Source organism: Lissotriton helveticus, chromosome 8 (genome assembly GCF_964261635.1).
Source record: "Lissotriton helveticus chromosome 8, aLisHel1.1, whole genome shotgun sequence".
NCBI classification, from domain to species: Eukaryota; Metazoa; Chordata; class Amphibia; order Caudata; family Salamandridae; genus Lissotriton; species Lissotriton helveticus.
Window position 1 is genome coordinate 569,827,510 of NC_136069.1, and position 27,611 is coordinate 569,855,120.

The window sequence follows — 27,611 nt, forward strand, 5'->3', positions numbered from 1 at the left end:
GTGAAAATCCCTCCTTCTTTCCTCACTCTGACTTTCATCATTGTGAGAGAAAGACCCTTTGTTACCAGTGAGCAATGGCTTCTTTACTAGCTTCAGCTGGTGCTTCCCCACCACCTCCACCACATCCAAGGAAGAGTGGACCACCTGCTAAAGTTATAATTCAGCAAGAAGAGGAAGAAGAGGAACAGGACGACCTAGATAATCTCCCTATTATGGCCAGAAGATCTGTTGTACCGGAAGTAACGGGACCAGAGGGCAGGGAGATGGTGCCAAATATACAAACGAGATTTCGTGAAGTAAAACAAGTCTGCGTACATTGCAGTGGAATCATTTGCTACGCAGAAAGTAGCATCACTCTGATCAACAGAGCTATTAACAATCATGCTCATGTTTGTCCGAAACTCCCCAAACAATAAATTCTTTTTTTTGTTTTCTTCCTCCTGTTGAGCCCTTTACAATGAATCGTTTTCGTTGCCCCCTCCGAAAAAAAACCAAAAAAAATATAAAACTGTTCAGAAAAATTCAAAAAAAGTAAAAAAATGTTCAGAAAAATAATAAAAAAAATATAAAACAACAAAAACAATTTAAAAAAAAGTTCTTTTCAGAACTACCTCCCCGTTATAAAAAAATTGGTACAATATTTGCAACTGTGCCAACCTCTATTTCTCTTAGTTCGCTTCCCAGTTCGCTCCCCGGTACGCGAACCGGAAGCGAACCAAAAAATTTTTTTTATAAAAAAGAACAGTAAGTATAAGGGAAGGAAACAGACAGTTATGTTAAAAGAAAGACAGCTATAGGGGAGTAAACTAGAGATACTATTACCCGTAATCCACTGCTGATGATGTCACATATTACATCATTCATGACATGCTCAGTGACATCATCAGCAGAGGATTGCGGGTAACAGTATCCCTAGTTTATTCCCTATAGCTGTGTTTCTTTTAACATAACTGTCTGTTTCCTTCCCTTATACTTACTGTTCTTTTAAAAAAAAATTTTTTAGATCTGTCAGAAACAGTGAAAGTAATGAAATATAAAAGACTACGTAGAATATGAGCACTGTATGCAACAACTTTGACACTGACAGAAGCCTCACCTTCTCCATGCCTCCTACACAGTTCTACATGTACATCATAAATGCAAACAGAACAGAATTAATTATACATGTTAAATGGTTTATTTTTGCTGTTCTCAGAATGTATCAAATTTCACTAAAACAGTGACTTGAAGGTATTCATCATATAACAGCGGGGAAAAAAAAACACAATCAAAATGATTGTGTTTAAAAAACCCATACATTACAAATCAGAATTCAGAACTCCTTAAAGTTAACTTACTTTCCATGACGGCCAAGGATGTCCTATGAACAGCTTACACTCTGTTGTGCTGTTATTACTTTCAACCCGCCACTTTCTGAAAGAAAACCTCCATCGTTTTCAAAAACATGTTACATACAATAAATGACTTCTCGCTCTCTACCACACGATTCCACAAGGCCAAATCGTGTCAGAGCCATGTATAACTCTTGGATTTCTTGTAAGCCAATCCCGTCTTTTCGCATTTCCGCAACTTTCAGAATTAAAATGTTGAAGATCATTTACACAATCCTGGACTAGTAATATCTTCCCCTTCTTGCTCAATCATGTTCTACATTTCCTATCACACTGATACTGCTTACTATGAAGCAGACTTACACTACCTTTATGACTAGTACAATTATTTAATTCTCTACATCACTTTTAATCACAAAGCAATGTAAAACAGTAGACAGCATTGCAGACTTACATTCCCTCTACTCCATGTTTTGATTCGCTGCTTCAATTAGCTTATAAAAAGAAATAGTTTTTCTGAACTCATTCAAAGTGCACGTATTTCTCAATAACGTCCAGTGTTATGGTAAAAAGTTATGTCTCTGTACTACACTTATCCTCAAGGCCAAATAGTGTAGGAGCCATGAGAACTTCTTGAAATTCCTCAGAGCACATGCCGAGATTCTTTCCCTAAAATTTTGGTTTTAAAAACACCAGGTAAGAGTTTTTAAGGTCATATGGCAATTTTTTTTTGAAAATTAAAACAGAATCATTGCAGAATGACCAGCCATTTCTACACTTTAAATAAGCTGTATAATGTCCTGATGTTATTGAAGGACCATCATGATATATAATTGCTACAGTTACAAAAGTCCTTCCTGATATTGACAACTGTGAAGCCACAACATTTTTAATTAAAGTTGTCAATTTTGTTCCATCAGGCCTACATCGTTGGAACATTAAAAGGACATACTGGCCATATGTTCGTATAAATAAAGTGGACATCATTTCAGATTTACATTGGCTACACTCCATGTTGTGATCAGCTGCTTTTACTAGCTTATTAAAAGAGACTGATTTACTGTCTGGCAAAGTTAAATATATAAATCTTTCTGAGTCTACACTAGTAGTAGCTGATACCCTACAGTTCTCGCAGTCATGCTGCCATTGATAAGAAAGCCCAAACAGGTGATCTACATCTACACCTTCATCATGCAATACATCAAGCATATACATTAAAAACTCCTGACAATCTTGCTGACTATTTTGAGAGAATTGTGTTTGGCCTGAACATCTGTCTAACAGATTTCGAATTTCAGACACACTTTCTATGTTTGTTCTATCAGTGCTACATTTCTCTAACACAGAATTTAACAAACTGCAAAATCTTTGATCCGAATTGACCACAATCTGTTCTTTTAAAGTTTCTAGAGAAAAGACAACATTAACCACTACATTAGCATAGCAGTTGACACCAGAACTGTTTTCAAATTGAAAACCAACAACATCTTCAACAGAATCCTTTTTGTTTCTGCTTATAATTTCAGGTTCATCAACTTTTCGTCTTTTTGCTACAACCTCCCCAGTATTGGTCACATTTCTTCGTTTCCGGCCTACCACACGTTTCTCAAACAAAGGATACTGAGGCAAATGTGGCGCATACTCTCTTCTCAACCTATTGTATTCCTTAACACAATCTAGATCCGCACAAATGTTTGTGACATCACACTCAATCAAGTACAATCCCGATAAAGTCCTAACTCGTGACAATGCCACATATGCCATACCCTCCTTGAACACAGAACTGCCAATATTCACCAATGCACAGTCTACACTTAAACCTTGCGATTTATGGATTGTCACCGCATATGCCAAGCAAACAGGAAACTGCTTACGACGAACATATAAGTCTTTTACAAGCAAAAATCTAGCAGAACAACGAGCAATTAGCTGTACTTCCTCAATGCCATCAAATTTAATTTTTAAAAATTCAATTCCATCTCTATTTCTGTATTTCACAAAATCAACAACATTACCCATTGATCCATTTACCAGACCTCTTTCAACATGTAAATTCCTTCTTAAAATTATACGGCAGTTCAAGCACACATTCAGAGTCTTTTCAAAACCCGCAGTTTTAGATATACTCTTCTCTAATGAAACCAATTTTGTTTTCAGATTCTCAGACAAAATAATTGTTGATCCCATATGCTCTACTCTGTCAATAGCTTCCAATTTCACAATCTCTTGCTTTTCTAAATGCAACATTTTGTTGTTGAATTTGGCACATTCTGCAAGAGTTGGCATCAAACATATTCCAGATTTTTTCTCAGTAACTTTCTGAAAAATATTCTCAGGCACAACATCTTCGTCTGGATATAAATTTGTCAGTAATCGTGCATGTAAAGCTTCTTTCCCATGCTCGGTCACTTTTCCAATTCTAACATCTTGTAGAATAGTCTTGTAAACTTCATCCTTTGCCTGACGCATATTTTCATGCAGTTCAGCATAATTGAAGTTTAACCATATATTGACGTTGCCAATACTCCCTAAGCACTTCCTGGTATCTTCATGCGTGAGCATTTTGAACACATGTTGCCCTTTCACTGGTGTCAGCTGCAGAAGATCTCCAAAAACAATGATGTGTTTGCCACCAAATAACACATCATACTCTGTTTTGAGAACTTCTTGCATTCTCAAATGCACAAAGGCAAGCATAACATTGGAAACCATGCTTACTTCGTCAATGATAAGAAGTTTCATTTTCCTCAAGACTCTTGAAACTTCAAAACAAGCATCTCCAGATAGCTTGTGATATTCTAATTTGTTGTCATGCTCCACTGGCAGCATCAGTAAACGATGTAAAGTAATCCCTTTAATGTTATGTGCTGCCAGTCCAGTTGGAGCGGTGACAACACAAGACAGCGATGACTCTGTCCTTTCCTGCAAATAACATGAAATTGCTTTAATAAGGAAACTTTTTCCAGTTCCCGCTTCTCCACTCACGTACAGTCGGACAGGCTTCAACGACGTACATGAGCACTCTTTCTTATCATGACTTAATCCATGATCAATTTGCATGGTAAGTTCGTCATATATTTTCCTCTGCTCAACGTTGAGTTGTCTTTCCAACTCTTCTAAGTTAACCGCATCCTCCTGAGCATGTGCCATGGCTCTTTCCACTTCATTCATAGCAGTGGCAGCTTCATTTTCGATAAGAGGTCCTCCTAGTGGATCCTGACTCAATGAAGCAGAACTCTGACTGTCCTGAGAACTGTCTCTGGCAATCTCGGCTGCAATCGTTGCTTCCTGCTCAATTTCCACATTCAACATTTCTACATATTTGGGAAAAGCAGGACATTCTATGGTCTCCTTGGCAGCATTGAAAGAGTCTTCGTAACAGAGGAAATCTCCAAGCAGTTCCTCTTCTGCACGCCAAGGCTTAAAAAGTTGCAAAAGTGCTAAATAGAAAAACTCCTTTTTTTCAGGAGATTCGCCACTCAATTTTCGATGGTTTATCAAGTGGCATTTTCTTTGCTTGACCAGACATCCCTCACTTCCTATTACAGCATACACTCCTTTCTCAGTATCTTCTTTGATGTTCCTCTTGAATATGTAATTTTGCAGAACCTCATACAGACAAACATTCTCGAGGTGACTGCTTCGATTTGGATAATATGTATCCAACATGTTGCTCTTCAAAATGTCGGTACTGTTTGGCTCCTTTTCCGCCAAATACTCAATTTCCCGCACAGGTTTCAGAACTCGATTACGCGTTGCAGCAAGACCAACACTCGCCCAAACGATACTCCTGGACTTGGCATAGAGACTTGCTGAAGACAACCGGTCAGAACATTCGTAAGCTCCGATTTCTCGATGCGACAACATCTTCAGACTGAAACTGTACAACTTCTTGCTGAGGCTCTTTTCATGGGAAATGTCCTCCCACATATCCTTCAATTCTGTCTTCTCTTTTTTGGTGATGTAAGATGTCACATACCTAGCCACAGCCATACAGTTATCAGCCACAAACTGTATATCCATGTTAGCATTCCACATGGACAAAATCACCGGGTTGTAGTCGTTGATGTACTTAGACTCTTCGTTCCTCTTCAAATTGTATGTGTTTTTAGGTGATTTCTTCATCACATTATGTCGCAGCGAAGACATCAAACTGTTCACTCTTCCTTTAGAAATCACCGATCGTGGAAAGCCGAAACGAAATTTGGTGTAGAACTTGTCTTTGTTCCGGAATTTACGACGACAGTACTTTCCACATCGATGGCTTTGGAAACGTAGAACTTTTTCTCTTAGGCTTTTTTTCTCCTTTGCGTTTGGAACAGCACACGTAGAATACTGTTCTATGAAACTCATCACTGAGTCGTCTGCATCCGTTCCAAATTTAGGTGCATCCTTGATCCACAGCAACATATGTATATGAGGAGCACCTCTTGCTTGGTACTCCTTCCTCCAGAAGAAATCCAACACCTCTCCAAGAGGTGGATTCTTCTTATTCATGATGAAAGACATCATACCTTCAAATCTATGATTGAAGTACCTACATACATTGACTGGATCCAAAGAGCACAGTTCTCCGGGTGTCTTGAATTCGATGTTTTCTACGTTAGCATTTGCCTCTCGTAGAAATTCAAGTAAGTCTTCCCAGCCATACTCAGCACAGCTCAAAGTGAGGAACCATGTGGGAGTTCCTAAGTTCCTCAGCATACATTTTAAATCACCATGACGACGGTACCAGTACTCATTAGTACCACGCTGACACGCCATGAGATTAATCAGGTGAGAATCCAAAATACTGTCTTGGACATTGACTTTATCCATAAAGTCACTTGCCGAGATGTTTTGCATGTGTATACCACTTTTCAAGATGTGGTTCACTGCATATGACAGTCCAGACAGATCGCTTTCAAACAGGAGATGAAACAAATAAGGAATGCATTGTCGAAACCTAGGATCTCCTGCATCAATCGCAAAGTCCGGTATTCAGAAGCAGGAATTTGATGAGGTCGCTCATCATATCTTCCTCCCTGACCTGTTGGAAAAAGCTGTGGGAAACACCGAGCTTCCAAACTTTCCTCCCAAACACTAATGGGACTCCCTTTCGCTTGTTTCATTTGAAACAACTCAATAGCATTCCCCATGACTTCCTTGGAATGCAAAGGATGAACACTATAATGTTCATATATTTCTTCACTAGTACAGGGTTCTACTTTCTCAATTTGACCAGCACACAAATCGCTATCCTCTTCCTCACTTACTTCCTCTTCTGCAACATATACATTTTTATAGTATTTATTATATTTTTTCAAATACAATGTTGCCCTTTTGACTTTCCTAACATCTACTAAATCTTGCCATATTTTCTTATTCTTTGTCGGAACCCCATTAACTAAGATAACCAGAGGTTCCTCTTCCACTTTTTCTACTCCAATTGTGTTAATGTTTTTCTTCAAATCTAGAGGCAAATAAACAACTCTTCCCTTTAATCCTCTCTGTAAATCTGATGGAGGCAATTTCCCTGTCTTTGGCTCCATTCTTACAATAGCCTGAAAGGGATGGATACTTTGAATCAAAATAGATTCATAAGTATTTAAATCCTTCAATTCAGAAGGAATTTCAACCAATTCCAGATTATTATGAACTGCTCTAGCAGGCATCTGGTTTTGATTTAATTTGTTACAACAATAAGTACACACACGTTGATCCAATCCCAAATCAAAACAATTTTCTACCATCAAGTATGTTGTAAAATCCTTCCATTCACTATTATTTTCCCTTTCACTTTTTCCATATAAATCCACTAACTTAGTCTGATTCTTATAATAAGTGCGTCGACAACACACACAAGTGAAATTTGGCCTCTCACTTGATTTCACCTCAAACGTCGCAATTTCCCTCTGGAAATTATCTGTACTGGAAACCTGTACACTATCTTCCACATTACTCTCTTCTTCTTGGTCAATTTCAACATTCTCCTCTTTACTTCCAAAGTAACAAAACTCAATTTCTTCACATATATTCTTCACATCTATTTCAGAACCATGCAAAAGAGCAGCGCATAATTGTTTTAGCATAATTGCTGGACTCTTAGCATAATACAACATTCTAACTAATTTCCTCACTTTATTATGATGCACTGCTAGCATCCTGAAATGATGAAAAACACTCTGGCATACTCTCCTGGAAAGACAAGCCAGTGAATGACCATGCAAACCTATCACTTCTCTCACTCTGCAAGGATCTAATTCTTGCAACAACTTCATTTTCTGCTTCAAACTTTTCTTACTAAATGACCGTATAAAATCACAAAGCAAATTGATGGAATCCTGTCGTACACTGCAAATACTACTACACTTCCAGGTGTACACAGGACCCTTAGGACGTCTCCCTAAAACCTCATTACCTAACACCTCTTCTATCTCTGTTCTCACAAGTTTTTCTTTTTCAACTGGACAACCATCTTTCACTTCATAAGCTCGACCACTGGTGTCAACTGCATGCACCAAATCATTATCCTGGAAATAACTCTCCTCATTAAAAAATGCCTCAGAGCTTGAACTATGCATCCATTCTCCAGAAAAAACTTCACAAAAATTACTACGATTAACTATTCTCTTCCATCTACTATTTCTTTTGAAATCATAAATTACCTTGTTTAGCTTCCTAATTCTATTGATTGTCAAAATAAATAACTTACGTTTAATTTCAAATGCCTGATCAATAACTTTCTCAACTATTTTTTTTCTCTTATAAAAAACCACTTTCTGCTGACCTTTCTTAATATTTTTTAACAAATTCCCAATTATCCTGTTGCGGAACATTCGTTTACGAATATCCCTAAACTGTTGTTTCCTTCTACTTTCATGCATAGAGTTATCTCTTACTCTAGCAGTAACATTTCTCATTGGCCTTTCCTTACCATTTGAATTCGGTCTCCTTTTCTGGAGTGAAACATTTTCTGTAGTAATATTTTTTTTACTACACATATTTCTTATGACTGTTTTTCGACTCTTACCCGGTGCTTTCTTGGTGACTTGACAAATCTTTTTGTTAGAGGACTGCTGCAATATTCCATGCTCCTGCTGTCTTTGACGTTTTCCAGCCTTTCTTACTCTTTCTTTGCTAGGCATCCTAAAATCTTGAAATAATGTGCAGTTGAATCTGTGGTAAAATATAATAAAAAATGTTATTAACCACTATTACCCAACAGTAAATTAATAACAGTCATCAAAAACTTAACACACTACTTAAGTATATAATATACTGAAGCCTATCTCCAATTTTTCACTGAACAGGACTCATCTCTTCTTAACCTTGGATAAACCTCACCTACTCTGTGTCCCCTGCACATAATTAAATGTAAAGGGGCAGATTTATATTAACTAGCACATCCCCAGGGATGCACCAGTTAACGTGCACCGCTGCTCTGCCACCCAAGGATGTGCCGCATTTACAATCAGATAGGACAAAGCTACATCAAAACCCTGCGCCTGCTTGAAGCAGGCATAGATCTTGACGCAGGTAGGCTGAAAGCTAAAGCAACAACTAAGTGTCGTGTGCAGAAGTTACAAAAAAGGAAAAATGGCGTTTAAACCAGTAATGAGACCATGCTAACGTAATACAGAGTAAAAATATCCAGGATCTACATCAGTTTGGGGTTCACGAACCTGGCAGGTACAAGGCACTGAGGCTTTCCACCGTGCATGTCTCATCCCAAAACATATGTTGTTTGTGAATGAAACAATTTCCCAGACCAAATGCTTTGGATTGGCTACTTCTAAAAAATTAAACACCCCTACTATCCCGGAGTTAGAGGAATACGATGGTTGGAGTAATTTTACTCGTTGTCTATTAAAGATTTACAGGCCCTACTCCGTAATTCTTCCTTTAACATTTCCAGTATAAATCCAAAAGGTTGACTGCTTTGGCAACGTGCCTTATCCACGGTTTAATAACGCTGCCTTTTGCTTTATATAAGTTTTCAAATTGTATGAAATATATACCAATAGGTCGTTATTAACCTTTAGGTAGTGGTTTTCTTCATCAAGTCTGGTCGCTTCCATACACATACAGATTTTCAAAGATGATCAAGAACTTTATCTGAATGGAGAGGAATGCACTGAGACGCCAGATCATTCACTAATGTGTAGGCACAGACAGTTACACGGTTCATGCAACAAACACCGACCAAATATGGCTTGCGTGTTGCAAGGCACGCCAGTTCCTGCTATCATCCCCACGTTCAAGTTCTTGGAAAATGGTAGTTATTTGATGCTCAATAATGAAGATTGTTCTGGGTTAATTAAAAGTATTCATTTTATCGTAACAGTAAATGAACGGGTTATTTGCTACAGAAATGTTCTATTTCCTCCCACACATGAACATAGGGAGTTTTCAATCTGGCCACAAATACCAACCTTGGGAGCACATTTCAACAGCATGGCAAGAATAAGAGCTCTTTTGTCTCAGAGAGAGGTGGCCTTGAGTTCGGCCCGTGAAACTTTCGTGCTTCACATAGCGAACACCCGTACAGAGGTGCAGACCCTTTTAAATACAGATTCGACTTTGCATTTCAGCAAGATTACCCATTCATTTCCATGCAGCAGGAGGCCCATAGGAATGAAGGTGCAATTTGCGATTAGCAATTACCTCATCGCAAATTACGAATTTTTCCGACGGTGCAGGGGTATCTCAAGAACACCCTGCTGCACCCCTGAAAAAAAAATTTGGGGTCATATGGCGCACATAAATTTTGAAAACATTCCTTTACCTCAAAAACGATTTTCAACTCATAATTTGAAAACACTGCACATGGGGAAATGACTTAAAATGTCCTTAAGACACATAAAAGCATTTTTTGATTGCCTTTGCAGCATGTTTCAGTCACCTTTAACATGCCTATGTAACGGAAACATTCAAAATCTAAATTTGCCATGCACAGGTGGGAGCATATTTACAAGCAATTTGCTCCACAGACAAACTTCTTACATTGAAATGGGAAAGACTCTCAATTACCTTATAAAGAAGCAGACACCATTATGTCCTTCTCATCAATATTAAAACCATTGCTTTTTCTCAAAAACGATTTACAAGTCATAATTTGAAAACACTCCACAGCTCCTATGCACATAAAAGCCCTGTCAGTACTAATACTTCACATTTTCTCCAATTACAATTTCTCAAACAAACAAAATCTATTTGTGAAACACTTGAGACAAAGCAACATTTGAAAAACACAACTTTCTTCATAATTTTCTCCTTAAAGCACACTATTTTCTATCTAAATTAAAGAAATTTTTTCTCACCTTAGCAAGTACTTTGAGTTTCAAAACAGTCTCAGAAACACACCAATTTGTCTTCAGCAGAGCAAAAGGTATGCACTCCAGAGTCTGCAGCTATCAAAAGCACAGAAATGCTGTAATTCCTCACACAGATCTCTCATGTCACCCAATCAAAACTCTTCCCTCACTTTTTTTCAAAGCAAAACCCTTCCCCCCTCTGCCCCCTCTCTGCTTTTTCTGCATAGCAACCACCTCTTGCAAGACCTCTCACACAACAATGTTGCAATTGAACTCTGAACTCTCAGTGCACCTGCATATCCAAAGCATTCTTTCATTTAATGATTTTTTCTTCGCCACTCAAAATACATCTTTCAACGAACTCATCCATGCACACTAACTTTCTGTTTTCAGCAATCAAAATCCACCAATCACTCTTACTGCTTCATTAACACAGAAACTCCTCAGTTTTTTTCATTTTACACTCTCATTTTTTCAACTGCCATTTCATTGCCACACTTCATCTGACTGCAGGAGAACCTTCTCTCGCCATGTTTTCTGTCTGGATTGTTGGACATAGCTACATCTATTGGGCTCAAAGGTACGCTGAAAACAGGAATTTACCTAACCTCAATTTACAAGATGTGGAAATTAAGTGGTTTGGCCACAGAGGATTAAAATGTCACCAATTGATACCATTGGTGAAAACCTTTATGCATTTGCCAAAACCTGACCTGTTAATTGTGCACTGTGGAGGTAATGATTTGGGCACTTTGACTGGGGTAGGTCTGGAAATGCTTTTAAAGGACACCTTTGAGCAATTGATGGCACTTTTTCCTCAGACTGCCTTGGTATATTCAAATATATGCCAAAGACAGAAATGGAGGTGGTCGAACCAATTTTGTCCACAAATTGAGAAATCGAGGAAGCATGTAAACAAATCTGTTTCAGCTTACATGAGAGACCATGGAATGGGCTCCCTGTACAACAATAACTTGCGTTACTACATGCAAGATATCTACAGAGGAGATGGAGTTCACTTCTCAGATGAGGGCAACAGAGTTTTCACTCTGAATTTAAGAATGTGCATTGGTACCTACTTATAAGTACCTAAATGTACCATAAACCCAAAAGCTCTTCTCAGAGCTACCCTACATCTGATCACTCACAATTATTATTGTACTCTAACTTTTTTCACTAATTTTCAAGAAAGTACGCTCCCCAGAACGCTTCCCGGTTCGCGAACCGAGCGCACTCCACGCAAAAAAACTAAAAAAACGGTATATATTTTTTTGCCCTGCGAGAACCTTTCAAAGCCTCCACATCAAACCTAGGGGGTCAGGGACGATCTACTATGCCCCCTTATGGTCATTTGCCCCTTCGCTTTGGCCTCCTCTTGTCTCTCGATCCTACCGAGAGACAAGATGGCGGCCGCTACGGACTGTTTGGAATGTTTACAGACGCCGAAAAACCAATCAGCTTCGCAAACCTCCGTAACGCGAAAAGTACGCGAAGCGGAGCGCTGTTACAGATATATATCTTTTTTTGAACGTTAATTTCTCAAAATCCACTGGAGCACATATATTGAGACCTAGCAAAGGCACATCGGGCTACCAGTCCCTACAATTTTGCCAAGTTTCGTGCAAATCCATTCAGCCGTTCGATTATTATTATTATTTTTTTTTTTGCCCCGCGGGGCCCTTTTAAAACCTCCACATCAAACCTAGGGGGTCAGCGAGGATCTACTATTCCCCCTTATGGTCATTTGCCCCTTCGCTTTCGCCTCCTCTTGTCTCTCGATCCTACCGAGAGACAAGATGGCGGCCGCTACGGACTGTTTGGAATGTTGACAGACGCCGGAGAACCAATCAGCTTCGCTTCACAAAGCTCCGTTGCGCGAAAAGTCCGCGAACCAGACCGCTGCCTGGTCCGCGCTTACAGATATATATCTTTTTTTAAACGTTAATTTCTCAAAATCCACTGGAGCACATATATTGAGACCTACAAAAGGCACATCGGGCTACCAGTCCCTACAATTTTGCCAAGTTTCGTGCAAATCCATTCAGCCGTTCGGGCTAAAAGTGAGGCCAACCGCCCTATGGAAATTAACATGGGAAAAACGTGTTTTGGGACCCCCCTTTTTTCTCGGCCCCCCCTTGACGAACCCCCCCCAAATTTTCAACGGCTGCTCAGAAACATAATGTGCCATTTTCCTGAAAATTTCAGCCAATTCCGTCCACAAACGGCAAAGTTATTAGACATAGAATTTTCAAAAAACCCATAGAGAAAAAATCCTAACTATATATACCTACTGGCGACCGCCAGTAGGTAATATATATATATATATATATATATATATGTATATTTATTTATTTATTTTCACTAAAAAAACAAAGGTTTCAGGGATGTTATAGTTAAAAAATAGCATTTGAAAAAACTTAGAAATTCACTGAAAATACCACAGGTTTCAGGGACGTTATAGTTAGTTGGACATTTCACTTGTACAAAACCAGAGAAATTCGGCCGTTATAGTTACTTGGTCTAACTATAACTCGCGTCCCCGCAATGCACTGCTGATGACGTTACATATTACATCACTCATGACATGGTCAGTGACATCACTGATGACATCACTGATGAAATCTCAAATGACATCATTGATGACATCATCCAGTGACTGTGAGCTTCTTTAAAGTTTACATATGTATTATATATATGCCAAGGTATATTGAAGAGTGAGTGGGTGTAGGAGTGTCTGAATGGATGAATTAGCAGGTTAGTGATTAAACTGTGTGAATGTCTGTATCAGTCTCTCAATTGGTGTGTAAGCGGCTGTATGGGTCGGTGAGTGGCTACTTTAGTGTCTATATAGGTTATTGATTGGTTGTCTGGGTATCTGTATAGGTGCCTGAGTGTCTGTATGAGTGGGTGGGGGTGTGTAACTCTGTGCATATATGTGTGGGTGGGTGCTTCACTGGGTGTAGAGGTTCAAAAGTACATCTGAGATGGTCTGTATGGGTGGGTGAGTGTTTGTACAGGTGTGTTGGTGAGTGAATGGATATCTCAGTGGTACATGTGTACAGGGGGGGTCACCTGGGTTTTTGGCCCCGGGCTGACGGCCATCTTGGGAAGCCTACCAAACCCACACATTTATGAAAAATGGACATCCAGGGAAGCCCAGCGAGGCATGGCTTGCCTGGACATCCCAAAGTTTTCCTACCCCGAATCCCTTGAAAACCTCACATTTAGCTGAAAAAATAAAAATTTTCTCAAATTTCTGTGTGGGAAAGTTCTGGAATCTCCATGTATCCACAAATTTCCTACCACCCAGCATTCCCCGAGGTCTCCTGATAAAAATGGTGCCTCACTTGTGTTGGTGAGTCAAGTACCCACGACAGGCAAGGGCCAAAAACGTATCGAGGAGACATCAAAATTACCTATCACAAAACAACCTGGTTTTGCAAGGGTGTCACCTGGGTTTTTGGCCCAGGGCTCGGCAGCCACCTTGGGAAACTACCAAACCAATACATTTTTTAAATCTAGACACCCGGGGAAGTCTAGCGGGGTATGACTTGCATGAATCCCTCAACATTTTCTTACACAGAACCCCCTGCAAACCTCAAATTTAGCTGAAAAAAACACATTTTCCACAGTCTACCTGAGTAAAATGATACCTCACTTGTGTGGACGTCCAATGCAGAATTGGCTAAAAAAAAAAAATGTTTTATTTAGCGCACCTGTGGCTACCTGCTCTGAGCCTACTGGATGAAAGCAGGCCTGTTGGCAGACAAGGCCAGACAAGCTAGCAGGCCTAGGCTTCAAAATGGCCACCAGCCACATGGCCAGGCACACCCAACTACAAGAAACAGAAGACAGACAATGCACTGCAGGCCTATTGTAAAAAGCACACTGCCAGCCTTCAAAATGCCCGCCAGCCTCATGGCCAGGCCTACCCACAACAAGAAGCCTAGGCCACAAAGGAATAGCATGCAGGTCTATATGGCAAAAGCAGGACAGTAATAACTCCCACCACAAAAAAAGGAAACCAGCCACATGGACACTCACAAATCACAAGCAACAAGCAGGAGGCCTGGGAAACACCATGAACTGACAAAAGGCCTATAAAAGCCAGGCAAAAGATGCATGCTAAAGCACACAGCTCTGTCTTTTTAATGCAAAAACAAAAATACACAGGCCACAAAAGGTCTGCTGTGTGCATGGATTGCACACCAACACACTCCAGACACACACAACAGAGGTATTTCTTTAAGACACCCAACAACAGAACCCCCCCAGAAAAATACATTTCCCAACTTAATCCAATGCCATCAATGCCCAGAATGATTATTGAAAATCAAATACATTCAAAACACATCAAAGGAACAGTCGCTTCATCGTGCACCCACCCATGACTAGCTCCGAGCCTACTGACTACTACTACCCACAACAATTTAAAAAAAAAGGAATGATGAGTACCAAAATTACATTGAAGTTGCAACAACTGCAATGCCCCCAATCAAACAGACACAACACCAACTTACTTGTAACATATCAAGTTAAAAAATCCTCAAATCCAATGATAATGATGCAGCAGACAAAAAGAGTGATCTTTCCAGCTCAAAATCCAAAGGCAGAATGAGCAGAAGATGGGCGAAGCACTGGGAGGAGCCTGCTTGACAGGAACAGGAAGTTGGAGATTCTGTGGCACTTCCTCCCTCTCCCCCCATTTTAAAAAATAACTTCTTGCACAAAGAAGGAAAGACAAATGTCAATCTGACGAGTTTTTTTCATCCAAATCATCATTTACAGAAGGTTGTATGCTGCAAGAGATAATATTCTTCTCCAAATTGAAAATTTTACATGTTCGAGTTCTCGAGCCTCACCTTACTACCGCCGGATGTTGATGGCCGTCCAAAATGACGTGTGTGTGTTGTTTCGCTCCCTGTCGCTTTGGATATGATGTGTTCACGTCCTCATGCTCTCGCACACAGTGGACAATAATGTGTTTGAGATCTCAAACTCTCGTGGTGCATGATCGCGAGGCGATTGACGTGATCGCGGACGCGAACTTTCGCGAGATAGCGCAAACGACTATCAACATCTCATGGAGAACGTGATCGGATCGGGAAAACTTGTTGGCAAACGCGGGGATCCCGGTAAGGCGATCTTGCGTGTAAGAACGTATTTTCAAAGAGCTGCGGATCGTGAAATTTTGGGCATTTTCGCACTCTCTGCGGAACTTGAAAATGGCAAATTATCGCAATTACCGCGAGCAGAACCAAATGTGACGCCCACCCCTAATCATGATATGAAATATTCTCATTGTAAATCAGAGATGTTATCTACATTACCCCATGAAAGATATGGAAAATATCTCATTTTATTGCTACAAAGTTGTAGAGCAAATGGAAGAAAACTGGAAACCAAAATTAAAATTTTTGTTGCCAGTCAAATATCTATTTCTGGAAGAACTTTTACAGCAGTGGCTATTATTTTCCATTCTGGACCTACTACAACATCTGGACACTATACTGTGTATTTAAAGTGTAATAAAGGATGGACACATTGCAATGATGCGCACTTAGAAATAAAACCCAGATTGCCTTACTAATTACCAAATTCATATTTGATATTTTTAAGCCAAAGTTTTGAATACATCATTCAGCCTATTGGGAAGATGTAAACACACTTTAACAAATTCATTTTGTATATTGTAGAAACCAAAGTTTTGAATACATATTTCAGCCTATTGGCAAGAATTGAACAGAAAGTAGAAAGTACTGGTAACAATTAAAAATTATAACTAGTGTTGGGACTACTATTTGTGATGATTGGTATTGCATTTGAACAATTGCATTGAAATGCAAATAGTTTACATATTTGTTCTGTATATTGTAGGAGATGTAAATGAGTGTACATTTCAAAAATGTTCCTGAGATAAATGAAAGACATCCTGTAGAAGAAGAGTGTAATGAAAAAATTGTAATGAGGAACACATATAGCTACACATATTGAAAATAATGTTGTACAGTCTAGTTGATTGTCTTTTTTACCCCCGCTATTTCATGATGATACTACATCGACATCACTGTGTATAGTGAAGTTAAGTGGAATTTGCGAACAGCAAAAAATGGGGAAATGAAATGTTATATAAATCTTAAATTATGTAGTGGGCTTAACAAAGTAACAGTATAATTTGTGTAATACATTCGATTTCATAACAGATTTATTTTATTGTACATAGTGGTACATTTTGAAAAGAGTTTTAATGATGAATAGCACAATAGTACTTTGAAATAGTTGAAGAGAGTCATGTTTCTAAATTACCGAAAGAGGTAAGATTACATAACATAATATGTATCATAATGTAAAATAATGTTTGAACAACATTTGTATGTTATTTGTTTGAGATTTAAAAAACTGTGATCCTATATAGTGGTGGGTAACTGTGATCATGTAGCTGATTTAATCTGTTAGATAGTTTTTCATTTATACAGATGTTATGTTATGTTATAAGCTGTTTTGTAACACGCTCAATTACTACCGGAGTATCCTGGCGCGGTATACCGCTGGGGAACCCGTCCTGGCTTTCCCTGAGGGATGGTCCCTACTGGGAGTCCCCAAGGTGAAGCCAGGCATCCCCGGCGTTGATGGGGCCGTTGTGGAGATTAGGCAAGCTAATGCCCAGGGTTGCCGAGTGGGACCCATGGTTAGAGTAGGCCCTGAGGCGTGAATTATCGAGTCCGCAGACCCTGAACCACGACCCTGCCCCGTCGGGAATTGAACCCTGGTCCCGGGCCGACTCCTGCTTCCGGGTCTGCCGCCTCTAACCAGTGAGCCACACCACTTCACTTCACTCCAGATAATATGTATTCTCTCATGTATCTCTGTAGCACAACGTTAGCATTTAAACCAATAACCCAGACATTCGATTTTCGTTTTTCCATTTGCAGTGGCACAACCTATGCACTGATGGCATCACCCACACAGTACTCCTGCACTTATGCAATCACCAACAGAGTACACATATTTTCATACAATCCACCAGGCACTAGTGTTGCCTTCAAACATTAAGTCAGACAGTACCTATGGAGTAATACATTCACTGAGGCAGTTGCAGGGAATCTGGGTAAGATGACAAGTATATGTACAATTATGCGACCTTACTAGGTAGCAAATGAGTCATCCTATTACCTAAGTGCCCATAAGGCCCGGAGCAACTTGTTATATAGTATCATTTGCTGTCCTAATCCGTTACAGAGAAATAAATGGCTAGACAATCCAGAACACAACATTCCCACATGTCTCAGGAATTCTGTTAACAAGACATACCCTTTAACTATCACTATTGTATTTGTAACATCTGACACGGACATGAAACATTTAAACATATTTTTTAAATACCATGACATAATGTGCAGTATATGTACCAGAACAAAAGTAAAATTGTATGATGAAGTATAATCAGTATAGCAGTGAATCGATATCTGATAAACGGAGATGTCATCATAAAAAGAGAATAGAGAAAATACTATCTTGCGTAACATCCCTCTACCTGCTAAAAAGAAGTATTATTATAAAAAGGAAAATCTCAGAGCTTTGTTTGCAGACTACATAACTTTTAATATAGATAGTAATTGCAAATTACAGAATCTGTTTTACTGTTCACCTTGCAAACGGTTCTATCCAAGTGTGTGTGCCACTTATTCGTATATCCAAATTGTGTCACAGTACGGGTGTTCAACAAGAATTTCAGTTATAACCATAACCACACATATAAACCATAGGTTTCAGGGACGTTATAGATAGAAATTAGCATTTAAAAAACCTTGGAAATTCACTGAAAAACCATAAGTTTTAGGGACGTTATAGTTTGAAATTAGCAATTAAAAAACCTTTGAAATTCACTGAAAAGACCACAGGGTTTAGGGACGTTATAGTTAGTTGGACATTTCACTATAGTTGAGCTAACTATAACTCGCTCCCCCACAATGCACTGCTGATGTCGTCACGTCTTACATCGTTCATGACATGGTCAGTGACATCACTGATGACATCTCAAATTACATCACTGATGATATCGCTGATGACATCATCCAGTGACTGTGTGTTTCTGTTAAGTATAAATATGTTTAATTTATATAAATGCCAAGGTGTACTGAAGAATGAGTAGGTGTATGAGTGTCTGATTGGATGATTTAGTAGGCGCATGACTGACTGTATAAGTGAGTGCTCAAACATGTCTTACTGAATGCATGGGTTAGTGACTAAACTATGTGAATGTTATATATATTATAACTGTAACCATCAAAACATATTTATACCTTTTTTAATGTGCAGCTGAATTCACAGTGTTAAATTAAAATCTTAATTTCTATTGGTTCTTGTTTAAACTGACCCAAATTATGAGAAGACAACACTGAATAAAAGTCACTTTGATCCTGTGGAACTGTTTTATTGTACCTTCTGGAGAAAAAAAACAGTGCCAGATACATTCAATGTAAGCTGTGTGGGAAACAGCTTTACAGAGCTAGCATGGAAAAGTAGTTACAGCACATTCTCAATGTGTAAGAACATCAAGAGCAACTACGAATGTGCATATTTAAGAAGAGTGAAGGAGAAAGCAACATCTTCAACTGAGGTAAGGGTATCGCTATATGCAGCCAACCCACCTTCTGCAAATACCACCACTGCAGAAACGTGTGCAAAGTTTAAAGAAAAGGTTGTTCACTGTTCTAAGTGCTAACAACTTGTTTTGAAAGAAAATAATGACTTTATCACCATATTGGAGAAGTAGAAGGGACACTGTTGTTAATTTTTTTTTGTTATTTTTTTTTTGCTGTAAAAGCACAAGTACATGTGCTAATGTTATATTTGGTAAAGACAATGGAAGTTCCTGAAGTGATGGAGAATCAGAAAGATGTATTATCAGCCAATCATCTATGAACATTGATGTGTACTTACTGGTTCTCCCGAGACATTATTTTCATGTTGAAGTAATAGTAGAGTATTTTTTGTTAATGGTTCACCTTTTTGTTACTCTGATTTCTTAGAACATTTCCTACTTTGTTGAACATGGACTCCTTCCTTTTTTCCACTTGATGGGCAAATTCAATTTTTAGATATATTTGTACTTTCATTCTGCATTTTACAATATATTTTTTGAGAAACTCTTACCACCTTCTCTTTTTTTTCCACTGCACATTCTCCACCTTATTTGTCTTTCTCACTTTGAAATTGAAAAAAACATTTCCTCTATTTCTCTCTTGTTTGCATTTTGACAGGCATTGCAGTTCCTCTTTTTCAACACGTTATACCTGGAAAAGTTATAAACAATGCATTAAGGTCCAGATTAACTTATCTAATTATTAATTCACGAAGTAACTACTTTAGCAATAAAATAAAACAACATATTCACAGAGGGGGAGAGAGCCTGGGTATAGGTATGTGAATGGGTATACCAGTATCTGTTCAGATATCTCAGAACATATGAAAGTATCTCCATAGGTACATGAATGATTGTGACAGTATCTTTACAGATATGTGAGAGGGTCACGTAGTCTAGGACGGGATACATGAAAGGGTGGAAAACCCATGAATGGGTATGTAAAAAGGTTTCTACATGGATGTATGACATTACAACGCATGCTTTTACCATGCATGCTTTTACATCGCAACTTTTACAACGCATGTCTTTACAACGCATAGTGTTGAGGGGTGCTGGATAGTGAATAGTTTGATTTACTATTCCAACTCCAGTCCCCGTGGATAGTAGGGAAGGTGTTGGATAGTAAATAAATCTATTCCCTATCCTAGAGCGCCCCCCAGCGCAATGCGTTGTAATGGTTTGCGTTGTAAAAGTTGCGATGTAAAAGCACTGCGTGGTAAAAGTTGCGTTGTAAAGGATGTTTCCCTTTCTACATGGGTATATCAGAGTATGCGACAGTCTATGCGACCCTCTGGGAGGGTGTTCCATAGCTATGTAAATGGTTATAACAGTCTGTATAGCTACGTTAGAGGTTGTGAAAGCCTATGTATGAGTATGTGACAGGGTGTGTGAATCTCCATATTGATATATGAATGGGTTTGAGAGTGTCTACATGGGAATATGAGGGGATGTAAGGGTCAATATATGGGTATGCGAAAGGATGTGAAAATCTCTGCAAGGGTATGTCAACAGGTCTGAGACTGTCTGTATGCATATAAGGATAGGAAAAAATAAGGTCAAAATACATATGCGACAAGCTGTAATAGTGCACATACAAGTATGTAACAGTGTGTGATAATCTCTCTATGGGGATGTGACAGGATGTCAAAGTCTGTGTATCCGTATGTGAATGGCCATCAAGTGTCTGTATAGCTATCTGACAGGGTGTAAGACAATTTATGTGAGTATGGCAATAGATATTATACTGTCGCTATAAGTATGTGGAAGAGAGCTGGAGAGTCTCTGTATGAATATGTGAATGGGTGTTACTTTGTCTGTATAAGTATATGAATGGGACTAAAGCAAGTCTGAATAAGTATGTGAAAGAGTCTCAGAGTCCATGTGAATGGGTATAATGGTGTCTGTATGTATAAGTGAAAGGGTGCGATAGTATCTGTATAGGTATGTCAATGGGTATAAGGATGACTGATTGGATATGTAACAGGGTCTCACAGTGTATGTATGAATATGTGTGAGGGTCTGACAGTCTGTGTATTGGTTTGCCATTGGATATAAAGCTCTGTACATGGTATATGAAAATATTTGAAAGTCTATGTATACATATAAGGGTGATTATGACACTATCTGTATGGGTATGTGACAGATTATCAATCAATCAATCAATCAATCATTTGTAAATGCGCACTACATACCTGCGAGGATCTCAAGGCGCTGGGGAGGCCGCTACTGATCCAACAGCCAGGTCTTGAGTATCCTCCTGAAGTTCAGCAGGTCTTGGGTCTGTCGTAGGCTCAGTGGGAGGGTGTTCCATGTCTTGGCGGAGAGGTGGGAGAAGGATCTCCCGACGGTGATTGTTCTTTGGATGCGCGGGAAGGTGGCGAGTGAGAGGTCAGCGGAGCGTAGCTGGCGGTTTGGGATGTAGAAGGAGAGCCGTCTGTTGAGGTAGGCTGGGCCGGTCTTGTGGAGTGCTTTGTGTGCGTGGATGAGGAGCTTGAAGGATATCCTCTTGTTGACGGGAAGCCATTGCAGGTTTCTCATGTGGGGTGATGTGGCCATGTCGTGGTACGTCTAGGATCAGTCGTGCCGAGGCATTTTGGATGCGTTGTAGTCGTTTGATGAGCTTGCTCGGGGCACCCGTATAGAGGGCGTTTCCGTAGTTGAGCCTGATGCTGACGAGGGCCTGGGTGACTGTCTTTCTTGTATCTGTCGGGATCCATCTGTAGATCTTGCAGAGCATGTGGAGGGTGTTGAAGCAGGAGGAGGAGACAGCGCTGACTTGCTTTGTCATTGAGAGCTTTGAGTTGAAGACGATTCCCAGGTTGCGTGCATGGTTGGTGGGTGTCAGGGCTGCCCTCAGTGCCATCGGCCACCAGGTGTCGTCCCAGGCTGAAGGTTTGGAGCCGAGGATGAGGACCTCCGTTTTGTCCGAGTTCAGCTTCATGGAGGTTGGCTTTGGCAGTGATGAGGTCCTTAATGAGGGAGAGGATCAGTTGAGTGTTGTCGGCATAGGAGATAATGTTGAGGTTGTGCTGTCGGGCGACGTGTGCGAGCGGGGCCATGTAAATGTTGAACAGTGTCAGGCTAAAGGGCGATCCCTGGGGTATGCCGCAGATGATCTTGGAGCTTTTGGAATGGAATGGGGGAGGTGGACGCTCTGGGTTCTGCCGGAAGAGGAAGGAGGTGGTCCATTCCAGAGCCTTGTCTCGGATCCCTGCGGTGCGGCGGCAGGTGCATAGAGTGTGATGGCAGACGGTGTCGAAGGCGGCGGAGAGGATGATTGCTGCAGGCTCACCGTTGTCCAGCAGGGTCCTGATGTCGTCAGTGGCAGTGATGAGTGCAGTCTCCGTGCTGTGGTTGCTGCAGAACCCTGACTTGGAAGGGTCCAGGATTCTGTTTTCTTCGAGGTATCAGGTTAGCTGTCTGTTGGCGATTTTCTCGATGACCTTGGCCGGGAAGGGGAGCAGAGAGATGGGCCGGAAGTTCTTGAAGTCTCTTGGGTCTGCCTTAGGTTTTTTGAGTAGGGCGTTGATCTCTGCGTGTTTCCAGCTCTCTGGGAAAGTCGTGGTCTAGAGGGAGAGATTGATGACATTGTACAGGTGGGGTGCGACAGAGCTACTTGCTTTGTTGAAGACGTGGTGCGGGAATCGGTCTGACGGAGAGCCTGAGTGGATTGTGCTCATGGTCTTGATGGTGTCATCAATGCTCACGCTGGCCCAGGCTAGCAGGGGGTCGTGATTGATGGTGTGCGAAGGGTCCGTTGTGTACTTGTCTGTTGGGGCTGTCTGGGTGTTGAAGCTGTCGTGGATGTCCGCTATCTTGCGGTAAAAAAAGGTGGTGAGGGAGTCGCACAGGGCTTGCGATGGCTGGATGTGATTGGTGTTGGAGCTGGGGTGGAGTATTCCTTCACGATGTTGAAGAGCTCCTTGCTATTGTGTGTGTTTTTGTCGAAGCGGTCTTTGAAGGAGGTCCTCTTGGCCGCCCTGATGACATGGTGGTGGTTGCGAATGGCATCCTTGTGTGCTGCACGGCTGTCCGGAGTTTGTTCACTGTGCCATTCCTTCTCTAGTTTCTGGCAGGCTTGCTTGGAGGCAAGGAGTTCTGGGGTGAACCAGCTAGCCCTCTTGCTGGGGCCTGTGTGGGGGGATTTCTACTGTTGGGCGAGGGTCTTGGCGCAGTCCTTGATCCAGCGTCTGATGCTCTGGGCAGCGTTGTCGGTGTTGGAGGGTTCGGTGGGTGGGCTGAGAGCGAGGTTTGCATTTAGTTGGTCTTCAGTGATTTTGCTCCAGCAGTGGTGGGGGATCTTTCGGGTGCGGGGGGTGGGGGGGGTTTGGAAGGTGAAGTGGATGCAGCCGTGGTCGGTCAAGAGGAGGTCGGTGGTGAAGCTGATGGACATGTGCGGGCTTGAGAGAAGACGGGGTCGAGCGTGTGGCCGGCAGAGTGGGTGGGCGTTGTGATGAGTTGCTTCAGTCCGAGGTTGGGGAGGTTATTGGTCAGGGTTGTGGAGTTGTTTTTGTTGTTCTCAAGGTGAAAGTTCAGGTCTCCGAGGAGGATGTAGTCGGTGGAGGTCAGGGCGCGCGTGCTGATGAAATCGGCGATGGAGTCACTGAACGGGGGATGGGGTCCGGGGGGTCGATAGACGAGGGTGCCTCTGACGGTGGAGTTAGGGTCTGTGTGGATCTGGAAGTGCATGTGTTCGGCGGTGCTGAGTGTGTCGTCGGTGCTAGTCGAGATCCTGATGCTGTTCTTGTGGACAATGGCGATTCCTCCTCCGACACTGTTGGTGCGGTCTCTGCGGGTGATCTTGTAGCCGTCTGGGATGGCTATGGCAATGTTGGGAGCAAATGAGTCGTTCAACCAGGTCTCAGTCAGGAAGGCGACGTCGGGGCATGTTGTGTTGAGCAGTTCCCAGAGCTCGATGGCGTCTTTGCGTGCGAAGTGGGTGTTCAGTAGTATGCACCAGAGGCGGTTGGGGTCTTTCTTGGCGGGTGGTTCGCCGGATTTGAGGCTGGTGTACCTGCAGTTCTGGCAGGTGAAGGGACCGTGTGTGCGTTTCGAGGCGGCCTTGAAGCAGGTGTGGGTCAGTCCGGAGTTGAGAGCATGCAGAGTGTTGGCGTCATAGAGGTGGCGTTTGTTGTGGCGGGTGCGGGGGCCAGGGGTTCTGACGCTGGGTGCAGTCCGGGCACAGACGGGCTTGCCTTAGGCTTGCCTTCAGCGCGCCAGCTGCGCGTTCGTGCAGAGGCCGGCATAAATGGTGAGGTGGGAGGGAGGAGCAGCTGGGAGGCGGGAGGCGGGGCAGCGAATGGGCAGTCAGGAGGGCGGGACGCGGGGGATACAGCGGCGGGGCGGTGAGCGGCGATGAAGGAAACAGAAGGCAAAAGGGCACAAAAAATTAGGGAAACGAGTGTCACAGAAGGCAAGAGGGCACAGAAATACAGAGAAAAAACTAGTGGAACAGAAGGCAAAAAGGGCACAAGAATACAGGGGCAGCTGAGAAACAGAAGGAAAAAACGGGCAGAGAGAGGCACGGGGCAGTGAGGGGAACAGAAGGGAAAATCGGGCTGAGAGACACGGGGGCAGCGAGGGGTACAGAAGGAAAAAACGGGCAAAGACACGGGGCAGCGAGGGGTAGAGAAAGAAAAACCAGGCAGAGACACGGGGGCAGCGAGGGGTACCGAAGGAAAAACCAGGCTTAGAGACATGGGGACAGGGAGGGGAACAGAGGGAGGAAAATGTGCACGGACCACGAACAGGCAGCTGGGGTAGACAGAACAACAGCAGTCACAGACACAACAATGAAATACAGGCAATACAATGAAACAATAAAGCAAAAGATGAACAAACCTACAGCCTACCACTGGCCACCAGGGATGAGGTGCAGGTGGTAGCCTGCGGGTGGTGGAGGGCCTCAAACTTCCACAGCAGCGGCAGCTGGGGCAGAGACACACAGGTGGTGCTGTGCAGAGGGGAAGTGACCTACCTGGTGGGGTCAAGGATTGCTCTCTCACCGCGCAGCGGCCAGCCTATATGGGGAGGTGGGAGGGAGGAGCAGCTGTGAGGCGGGAGACAGTGGCAGTGAATTAGCAGTGGGCACGTAGGGGACACAGCGGCAGGGGCTATAAGGGACGATGAAGGGAACAGAAGGCAAGAGGGTACAAAAAAAAATAGGGAAAGCGAGTGGCACAGAGGCAGAAAGGGCACAAGATCGAGGCTAAACAAGTGTCACAGAAGGCAAGAGGGCACAGAAATACAGGGAAAAAGGAGTGGCACAGAAGTCAAAAAGGGCACAGAAATACAGGAAAAACGAGTATCACAGAAGTCAAAAAGGGCCATGACAGTTTATGTATGGGTGTGTGAAAGCCTATCACACTACCTGTGTGGTTATGTGAAAGGCTGTGACATTCTATGTGTGGGCATGTGACAGAGTGTGGTAGTCTCTCTATACAATGTGACAGGATGTCAGAGTCACTGTATCAGTATGTGAATCGGCGTTACACTCTGCATAAGTGTATGAATCAAAATAAAGGAGGTCTGTATGTTTTTCTGAAAGAATGGCAGAGTATGAGTATAGGTATATGAATGTGTATAAGGCTGTATGTATGAATAGGTGAAAGAGTGTGAGAGTATCTCTATAGATATGTGAATAGTTATGATAGTGTCTGTTTAGATAAGTGACACAGTCTGACAGTCTATGAATAGATATCTGAGAGGGTGTAAGAGCGTGTGTATATGTATGTAAATGGAAATAACAGTCTGTATATATGAGTATACAAGAGTGTATATGAGAGGATGTAAGAGTCTCTCCATGAGTATGTGAGAGAATGTCTAAGTCACTGTATCGGGATGAGAATGAGTATTGCAGTATCTGTTATAGGTAAGTGACAGGGTGTAAGAGTCTTGGTATGGGTATGTGAATGGGTATAATGGTGTCTACATGACTATATGAGAGGGTGTGAGAGTCTATGTAGGAGTATGTAAATGGGTATAAGGGTATCTACATGGGCTGTGATTCGCTGTATGCAAATGTGTTCCAGGCTGTATAGATATGTGAATGGGAATAAAGGAAGTCTAAATTGGTATGTGAGAAGGTGAGAGTCTCAATGTGAGAATGGACATAACAGTGTTTGTATAAGCATATGAATGAGAATAAAAGACGTCTAAATTAGTATAGGGAAATCATGCACACTTCTGACTATCTAAATATATGCATCATTGTACCTTTTAGGGCATATGTATTAAAAAAACGTTTTGCGAGTCCTTAGTAGCGATTTTTAGCAAATCTCTATTAAGGACTCACAAAATGCAATGTATGTATGAATCACAATATTAATATTAATTGCAATTCCTACATATTCCTTAATTGCGAATCGCAAATTGTGATTCGCATTTAAGGAATACCTTCCCATTCATTCCTATGGACCTAGAGGTCCATAGGAATGAATGGGAAGACATTCGCAATTTGCGAGAACCCGTTAGGTACGCGCAAATTGCGAATGCAATTTTAAGCATGCAAGGGTGTCAAAAGGACACTCTGTTGCCCCCCTGAAATACGTATGTGTGCGCCACATAGCACATTGAAAAATGCAAAAAAGTGAATTTTTCTAAGAAATCGCAAATTACCCCCAACTTGAAGTTGGTGGTAATTTGCGATTTCTTAAGGCAAATTCGCGCAACTTGGGTGCTTCCAGAATTGCATTTAAGGAATCACAATTTGAAATTCCTCAAATGCATTCGCAAAATAGGTTATTGTAAATTTAGCGATTCCCTATTTTGCGAGGGCCTTTTTGGATTATACATCCCAAAAAGCTTTTTCCCATTCACAAATGGGAAAAAGGCTTCATACATCTGGCCCATAATCTGTTATGTAATTATATGCATAGTTATGTCATTATGAGTGAAAAGTAAATATATTTAACTAAACCTTGCTCCCATACCAAAAGCATCGCTCTGAACCAGCTCATCTTAATTTACATAACTAAGTATATGTTATTCCATAACAGTATACATAATAAGATACCTTCATTAATCACTGCATACATTAGCCTTTCAAGCCTTGTGTCACTCCCCACATTGCTGTATTTCATATGTTTTTTTTATAGTTCCTGATTAATAAACATTAATTTATTTTTATCTTCAACACCCTTCTACATTTCAGTTTACTATTGGCAAACACCTTACTCACTTTCATTCACCTTACTCACACTCAGTCCTGTATCCAATTTATTTATGCTGCAGCTTAACAACTTTATTTCATGCTACATCTTAATAAGCATACCTATAAAATGTGATTGTTGTTGAGAATTGTTCTTTCTCAGTAGGAAGTTGTTAAACATGTCTCAA